Raw genomic sequence first — 7,780 nt, forward strand, 5'->3', positions numbered from 1 at the left:
TTATTCTTGATGGTTACCTTATTCGGTATGCTTTTATAATCAATGCACATCCGCCGATCCATCCTTCTTTCTCACAAACAATACGGCGCTCCCAGGGGTGATGTGCTGGGCCTAATAAAGCCCTTCTCTAATAAATCCCTCAGCTGCTCCTTCAATTCCTTCAATTCTGCAGGTGCCATTCTGTACGGAGGAATAGATACACTACAAGAAAAAGGCTTATTAGAGACCAACTTTTATGGACGAGACAAAAATCTGGTCTTTGAAAGTGTGCTTGTAGAGACGGGTTATCCTTTCACGGTCCGTAATTCGCAGTTTTAATATTTTTTATAACGAAGAGACTTAATCTGGTCTCTTTATAGATGAATAACTAGTCCCAGAAACTAAATTTAGCGGGACAAGGCCCCACTTACATTAAAGTCCATTTCTCTCTTTTTTTGGGTCGTAATAAAATCCATTTCCCAAAAGTCACTCGACACAGTAAAATCCATAAACCCTAATCTCTTCACCTTGGCCCGACGTTGAGTGCTCTTTATCTCCATCGACGATTGAAGGACGCCGCTGATATCGAAGAATTCCCAGCCTCAAAATTCTTGGATAACTTACTCTCAAGAGAGCGATGAGGGACCCGCCTTCAAGTACTGCTCCTGCGATTTCATGAAGAAGGTTTACGGCTGGGCTCAGCAACAACTGCAATGTAACAACTGCGATAATCGAGGCAATGGAGGTAACTTTCTATTTCGTTGTTTCCTTAAAATGGGATTTTCGAAATTCTATGAAATTTAATTGTCGGTTTATAACAGGGTTTCTTTTTCAAATTCCTCTTATCTCGATTTCGATACCCAATAGTCACCCTATTGGTGCTAATTTCCTCTGTATGTATTATGTTGGCTGCACAAGGGGTGTTGTTGGAGAAAGTAACAAACCATACCATATAATGTGGTGTTTGCTTCTTGAATTTTACTGATTTATCTGTATGTCAGTAAATTACATAAAAAAATTGATTATACAATATTGGTTCTTTTGATCAAAACTCAGTCTTAAAGGGCCTTTCTTTCTATTCCTTATTCCCTCTCAAGTTTTCAATTGTTCACTGCCTCAACGCCTATGGAATCATATATTCATGATTATAGTTGTTTTTTGGTTCTTTTACTTGGTATTTGAACTGGAATCCTTCTTTTCTTTTTATGGAATTTCTTATTTTCAATAGCAATGAATGCGTCTGAAGCAGGGGCGAAGCTAGGTACGACGAGGGTTCATCCGAACCCCCTTCGGTGAAAAATTACACTGTTTATACATGATTAAATTATATTTTATGTATATATAGTAGATGTTGAACCCCTTTGGCTTCTTCGTGTGTTTACTTTTTCATACTTTGAACCCCTTAGTGAAAAATCTGGCTCCGCCACTAGTCTAAAGTCGGTGAAATGTTACTAACTCTATGCACATTCACTGTTACTGTCAATTATCCGGCAGAGATTTCAAAATAGTGGATGTTATCTGTAATTTATACAGATCTATGTAGTTAGTTTTAGAATCTCATAATTTGTATCTGATCTTCTAAATACTTTGCTTGTTTTGTTATGATTATTGAAGAGTTTCAAATTCTATATGTACGATCAAAATTAATCTCGTCTGTTTTTCTTTGTTGAAATAATATGTTGTTATCTGTGTAAACATTTCTTCTCCGAAAGCGATTTTCCTTTCATTGTCAGGTTTCGAATCAGAAGTTTTGCGAAAAAGCCTATTATTATGCTCGTCTAAGGTAAAAATTTGTCTCCAAAACACTTGATATTCTGGTTACTAATGCAAACCGTACTCAGGTTAGTAGTTTAAACCTTTGCGTACTCAGGTTAGTAGTTTAAACCTTTGCGGAAAACAGTAGTTATGATAGCACTTGTTTTCTTACACTTCTATTACTCTTTTGCTTTTTTGCATCATTTAGATTGCAAACAAAAGTTATGATAGCACTTTTTGCCTTCGATTGCTTTCCTTTTCAATATGAAACACTTGGGAAAATTCAATTTGGTTGGAGGTGCCAACGACTACATCATAAGGGATAGAGAAAGATGGTTCTAGAGGAAGGAGAGTAATCCCTTAAGTGCTCAAAATAAGTAGCAGGTTGGGTTCCACCAGAAGTCTTGACTAATGGCATTTCGATTATTAATTCTATTTCAATAGACTTGATTTTTGGTTCTTTACTAAGCTTTCCGGAGAAGTTCAGGGGCTATATTGGCTACACTTTCTTTTTTGGTTAGAGCTGAGAATATGAAGCTCTCTTCTTAATTTCTCTTTTTTGTCTGTCTTTTGCATTTGGGAGGGTGGGAGGACAAGACTTTATTTTGGGGCATTTGATGGTGTGAATTTGTTTTTATAATGTTTAGATTCTCATAAAGGTTTAGATAATGACATGGGAGGGATAGTCTAGTTTTAATGACATGGGAGGGATAATTTGTTACAATATGAACAAAATAAATAAATGCCTATATAAGGATTTGGGATGTAAATTCTTTTTTAAAGGAAGGAGGAGATGATGTAGAATACTTACAAACTTACGAAGCATCAGTGTTATAGATTCTTCACTCTAGTAAGTCCTGTAATTCTGTTTACTTTTTGGTGAATTTCATGATAAAATACTTTTAGCTGTGTCATGCATTGGATAATGGATTTCCCTATTACAAAGCATATATCTTCTCTCGTTCTATGGTTTTTACATTTATGCTTATTAATTTTTTTCCTCTATTGGTGAAAGTAAGCTAAAGTGAAGATGCGGTTTGGAAATTATTAATATACAAATGTTTTAAGTTCAAAATGTGAAGTACTCAAGAGACGGTTAATCTCAATTTACTTTTCAATAAAGTAGAAACTAGAAAGGGAAAATTTGCTTCCTTTTCAAAATCAGAGCCCTGACTCCACCTTTTCAAGCCTTGTGTGAATGACTGAATGTACTTGTTCGCTTCTTTTAAATACTCTTGCTTTAGGTGATAGGTACTTGAGACCATGGATTGTTCCTATGCCTGAAACAACTTTCACAACTAGGATTGATGAGGACGAGTGTCAGATACTGGCCAATGACGGTCTTTGGGATGGCTCATTGCATTTTAAGACGGCGACGCTGATCTATGACAGATGATGAGACACGCATCTCTGCGATTTGCTCACGAAGATATACCGAAATATCTCTTGGGATAAATAGTACAGGTAACATTTCGAATATTATAGTTGATCTAAAAGTGAAGAGATAAAGGTGGCCAAATCTATTGATAGAGTGAAGCAAATGAAGGCCCATAGTTTCTTTTCTTGCTACTCTATGGTGATGGACTGATGATTGTTAGATACGACTGTACTAATAAAATGGTACCTCTAGTATGCGTGCAGAGGATTGAACGTCTTTGAGCTTGAGTAAGGAGTTACTCAAGTTGAACAATGACATGTATGAAATCGCCATCCTCGTCTAGAATTGTCTTGGCTACAAAAGTGGTGGGGGTCACTCCCGATTTTAGGCTTTTTGAAGTTATGGTAGAAATTCGTCGTGTAGTGAACCTCGGTTAAAGCAAAGTTTATAACATTCTTTCCTAATTCCTATGGAAGGAAAGATATGTTTTTAATGAAGCATGCCAACAATATCCATGTATGTGTAAAAAATGTAACAAGCTCAGTAATTCAATTATTTAGATGTTTTTGCATTCTTTCTAAAAAGATTCTGGTTTATAAGTTTATTTTTCAGGATTGTGGTGTAGTACTGACTACTGAGTTTGAAATTTGGCATTTCTGGAAATGAATGTTAAAGTTTCAATGCCAATATGCAAAAGCATTTTATTTTAGTATGATCCACTTTTGTAAAGTTGGAGCTAAATGTTGGCAAGACTGCGTAGCCCCCATGAGTGGAATCGAATCAACTAGTCCCGTCCCCAAGAGTCCCAACCCCAGGGAAAGTCTTTTGTCAGGGGCGAAAGCCGGATCAACAAAGGAGTTTTTTCAATGGATTAAGTTATTATTTTGTAAAACATACTTGGATGAAAATTGGTCAAGCTTAATTTCTTTTGAATTGCTAATCCTTTGATACTATAGTGATTCTTTTGCAGCAAATGATTGCTCCAATTAAAAGAACCACTTCAAAAATCACAATATCTTATTCCTAGCTAGTATAATCATATTGTAACTAGCTTCAGAACATGTTGTAAATTTAGTTTATGCAATAATGATGTTAACAATTATTTAACAAACTTTTATAGTCGATCTTTGTAGCTTTTCTTGAAGAGAATTTTATTCGGTGTTCTTGCAGGTAATAGAGACTTGAAATACAATGTGGATATGCAAGATCAGAAAATTCCTACAAGTCGACAGTTAGATTATCAATTTGCTATAACTGGTAGGCGAAGACTATTTGCTAAGGATGTATTTTTTTGGCTGAGAGGTTGTGTAACAATGTAGTGATTACAGTGCTACTTTATTTCCTTTTCTTGTAACTAATTACAAAATATAAATGAAAGCATGATATTATTTGTAATTTTATTTTATACTTTATGGTTGTCTATATTGTAAATTGTATGATAATTTTAAATAGATCATATGAAAATTGGACCAAGAATCACTTTTGACGACCAGGTATTCTAGTCCCAAATGAATATCACCAGTCATAAACATTGTCACTAAAGACATATAACGACAAGAAAAATGGTCCCTAAAAGTATTTTGACGACTAGAATATATCCGGTCCCTAAAGGGTTTTAAGGACGAGTCAATAAATCTCGTCGCTATTGACCTTTAGTGGCGGAGCCTATTGCGACGGGTGGCGACCAGATTTTTCTGGTCGTTGTTGACTTGTAAGGACCAGAAACAAACTTTTAGGGACCATATTTCCGGTCCCTAATAGCCATTTTTCTTGTAGTGATATAGGCTGAGTATCTGGCAGCAGATCAATGGCGAACTCTATCTCCCGCTCGGGGGGAAGAACTGAAAGCTCATCTGGGAATACATCTGGAAATTCATTAACCATGGGGTTGAAGAGTCGGTGCCTCTGCTTCTAAATCATGTACCCGAACCAGATGATAAATATAGCCCTTTCGACCATTTTTCTTGCCTTGAGGTATGAAATAAACTTATCCCTCGGCGATCTTTGTATTACACCAACCCACTCTATAATTGGTTCCACAGGGAAATTGGAAACGGACTATCTTCTTTTGACAATCAACATTAGCATAACAAGAAGCTAGCCAATCCATACCCATAATAACATCGAACTCGGTCATATCTAACTACCGGATACGCATAGTGCGGTCATTTTAACATAATTACCGAACATCGCTATAAACCTTTATAACTATAACGAATCCTACGGTGTAGCTACCTCAAAAGGCTCTATTGGTTCAGATTCTATCCCAATTTTATTAGTAACAAGGGGAGAAATATATGATAAAGTAGGCGGGATCAATTGTGCATACACATCTCGAGAGAAGACCGATGTAATTTGTAACAACATTAGGCGACGCCTCGAAATAGTGGGTCTGTCATCTGGCCAATGCATATAAGCGGTTCGAAGGGCCGCTAGAACTGGGAACTCCGCCACGACCTGCGCCGCCGAGCCTCGCTTTCTTGGCATACCTCGCCCCCGCCGGGCGCGCAAGTGTGCGAGGATAAAGATGAACCAGACAAGGTGGTGATCTTTTGCTATTACCACCCCTAAGGGCAACTCTCTCGTCGAGATGGACCAAGTAAAACAAGCACCGGTGGCACGAAAACACTCTCCGGGGTGCTGTGGGGGAACACGGAGGTACGGGTGGCCTCACGGCCGGAACTTCATGGAAAATGGAGCTGCGGCATTTCCAACTATCCTGCACATTTTATCACTGCCCGGGTCCCGGGGTGTCCTAATTGTCCCATGCAACACATTCATGCACAATTCATGACTCAAAATAAAATACCCGGTCCGAAAAAGCCCTCGGGCCGGATCATAATCTCTGTCATCCGACGAAATGGTTTCCATCGGGCGTGTAACTTATCATAATATACTCGGCCGAGCCGCCATCACCAAAAATATCGGATATAACATCAGTCCCATCACGTGCATCCGGTCCGGTCTTCATCCGGCTACATAATGCGGACGCATATCTCGCCAAACGAGTCAAACTTCAAAGCTGGCTTCCACGTGACGGTCCGCCCTGCAGCCTGATAAGCAGAAATGCGTCTGCTACGCTTCGCCGTAGGCTGCGGAGGCAGAAAATGGGCCGAAAGGCCTCGTGAAACTCGCGCCACACGGCCGGAGGGCACCCGCACCTGCGGACAATACCCGGGACTCATACCAATTTGCGGTACATCCCGCAACCAGTATGATGCCATCTCGACGTACTCGATCTCGGTCGCCTTAATCACCGGTAATGTACGCGGCCCATGCTAATAAACTCTCGAGGGTCCTCCGCGGGCTTCGACCGAAAATGTCCGGTGGATTACATGTCGAAAATCACGGGCCCTCGGCTCGTCACGTCGGTCCGCCGATCACCCCCTGCGTTCCGTGGGCGACCGCCTCGCTACCAATCGGGTCAATAGCCCCGGACCGCCTCTCGCATGGCCCCATCTTCCGCCCTAGGCCGGGGAGGGGCGGAGGCTCGGGCACTCGAACATCGGGGGGGGTGGAGGCCCCGACCTGCACCGTCGTTTCTCCGAAGCTCCCTCGTGCGGTGGTGTGGCCGAACCGGGCGTCGGGGCACAATCTCGGGTACGAGCTCGGCACGGGCCTGGTAACTCTCCGGGCACAGGTCGGTCTCGCCAACCGCATGTAGACTTGCCCGCCACGGGCCGTGGCCTTCTGGGAGGCATCGGCGAAAACATAACATTTTGTCGGAGAAGAGTCATCCCGATAACAGCTCTATCGCACGATCTAAGATCAGAAGGAAAGATAACATCCCTAAATGTCCTGTAGCCTCCTGTTTATAGATGTGGTGCACAACACACCGATAAACAAGACTCTACTAGACACGGTCTGTAGACATTCCGAGGACGAACCGCTCTGATACCACTTCGGTCACGACCCAGCCCCGTAGGCCATGACTAGTGCCCGAGCTGGGCACCTAAACACATTCATTAATCCGAATCACATACAGAAAGCTTATGCGTATACAAATATCAAACGCTGTCTCAAATTATCTCAAACTGTCTCAAACACATCTCAAACACAAACATATATATATCAAAAGCCGACAAGGCTATCAAATGGCGCAACGGCCCCAAACGTATACAAATGCAAGCCGACAAGGCACTTACCGCGGCGAATGGGATCGCCCGGAACATATAACATACGAACACACACTGCGGAGTAGGCACCACACACGTATAGACGTCTAAACGGACCAACGAGAATCATATGACGGGACGGGGCCGTCGTACCCCCGAACAAACATATACATATCGCGAACGAATATATACCAAAATGTAGGCCCGGAATAAGGGGAGCACTCCAAACGTTAAAAGGGTATCCTGGGCGGCGGATCACCGGCCCGTGCGTACGTACTGCGGGCATGAAACGCGACCCCGAAGAAAGGGGTCGATCGAAATATGTGCGAGCATGCAAAGCAAAAGATATAGTAAACAAATCTGAGTCATAATCGAAACAGAGGTACAGAAAGTAAGTGCATATCAAAATACCAAAATGTTTATTTTCAAAAATACAAATCATGCATAGGGCTCAGAAAATATGGTCGCCCGCCCGTCATCGGCGCCATAACACAGCATAACACCAGAAAGTTTCAAATCTCCGTATCCCCGTCACACATCGCGCGCGCGAGAT

The 7,780-nt window shown here is 41.3% G+C and overlaps 2 long non-coding RNA genes across 2 annotated transcripts; both read left to right on the forward strand.

The window, feature by feature from the left end:
* The first annotated feature begins 310 nt into the window (after positions 1-310).
* LOC132041847 (uncharacterized) lies at positions 311-3,133 on the forward strand. Its single transcript, XR_009411260.1, has 3 exons — positions 311-724; positions 1,713-1,762; positions 2,986-3,133. It is a non-coding gene; the product is annotated as an uncharacterized LOC132041847 (long non-coding RNA).
* Positions 3,134-3,161: 28 nt separating this feature from the next.
* LOC132041848 (uncharacterized) lies at positions 3,162-4,507 on the forward strand. Its single transcript, XR_009411261.1, has 2 exons — positions 3,162-3,198; positions 4,283-4,507. It is a non-coding gene; the product is annotated as an uncharacterized LOC132041848 (long non-coding RNA).
* The last annotated feature ends 3,273 nt before the right edge of the window (positions 4,508-7,780 follow it).

This window comes from Lycium ferocissimum, unplaced genomic scaffold, assembly GCF_029784015.1.
Source record: "Lycium ferocissimum isolate CSIRO_LF1 unplaced genomic scaffold, AGI_CSIRO_Lferr_CH_V1 ctg11929, whole genome shotgun sequence".
NCBI classification, from domain to species: domain Eukaryota; kingdom Viridiplantae; phylum Streptophyta; class Magnoliopsida; order Solanales; family Solanaceae; genus Lycium; species Lycium ferocissimum.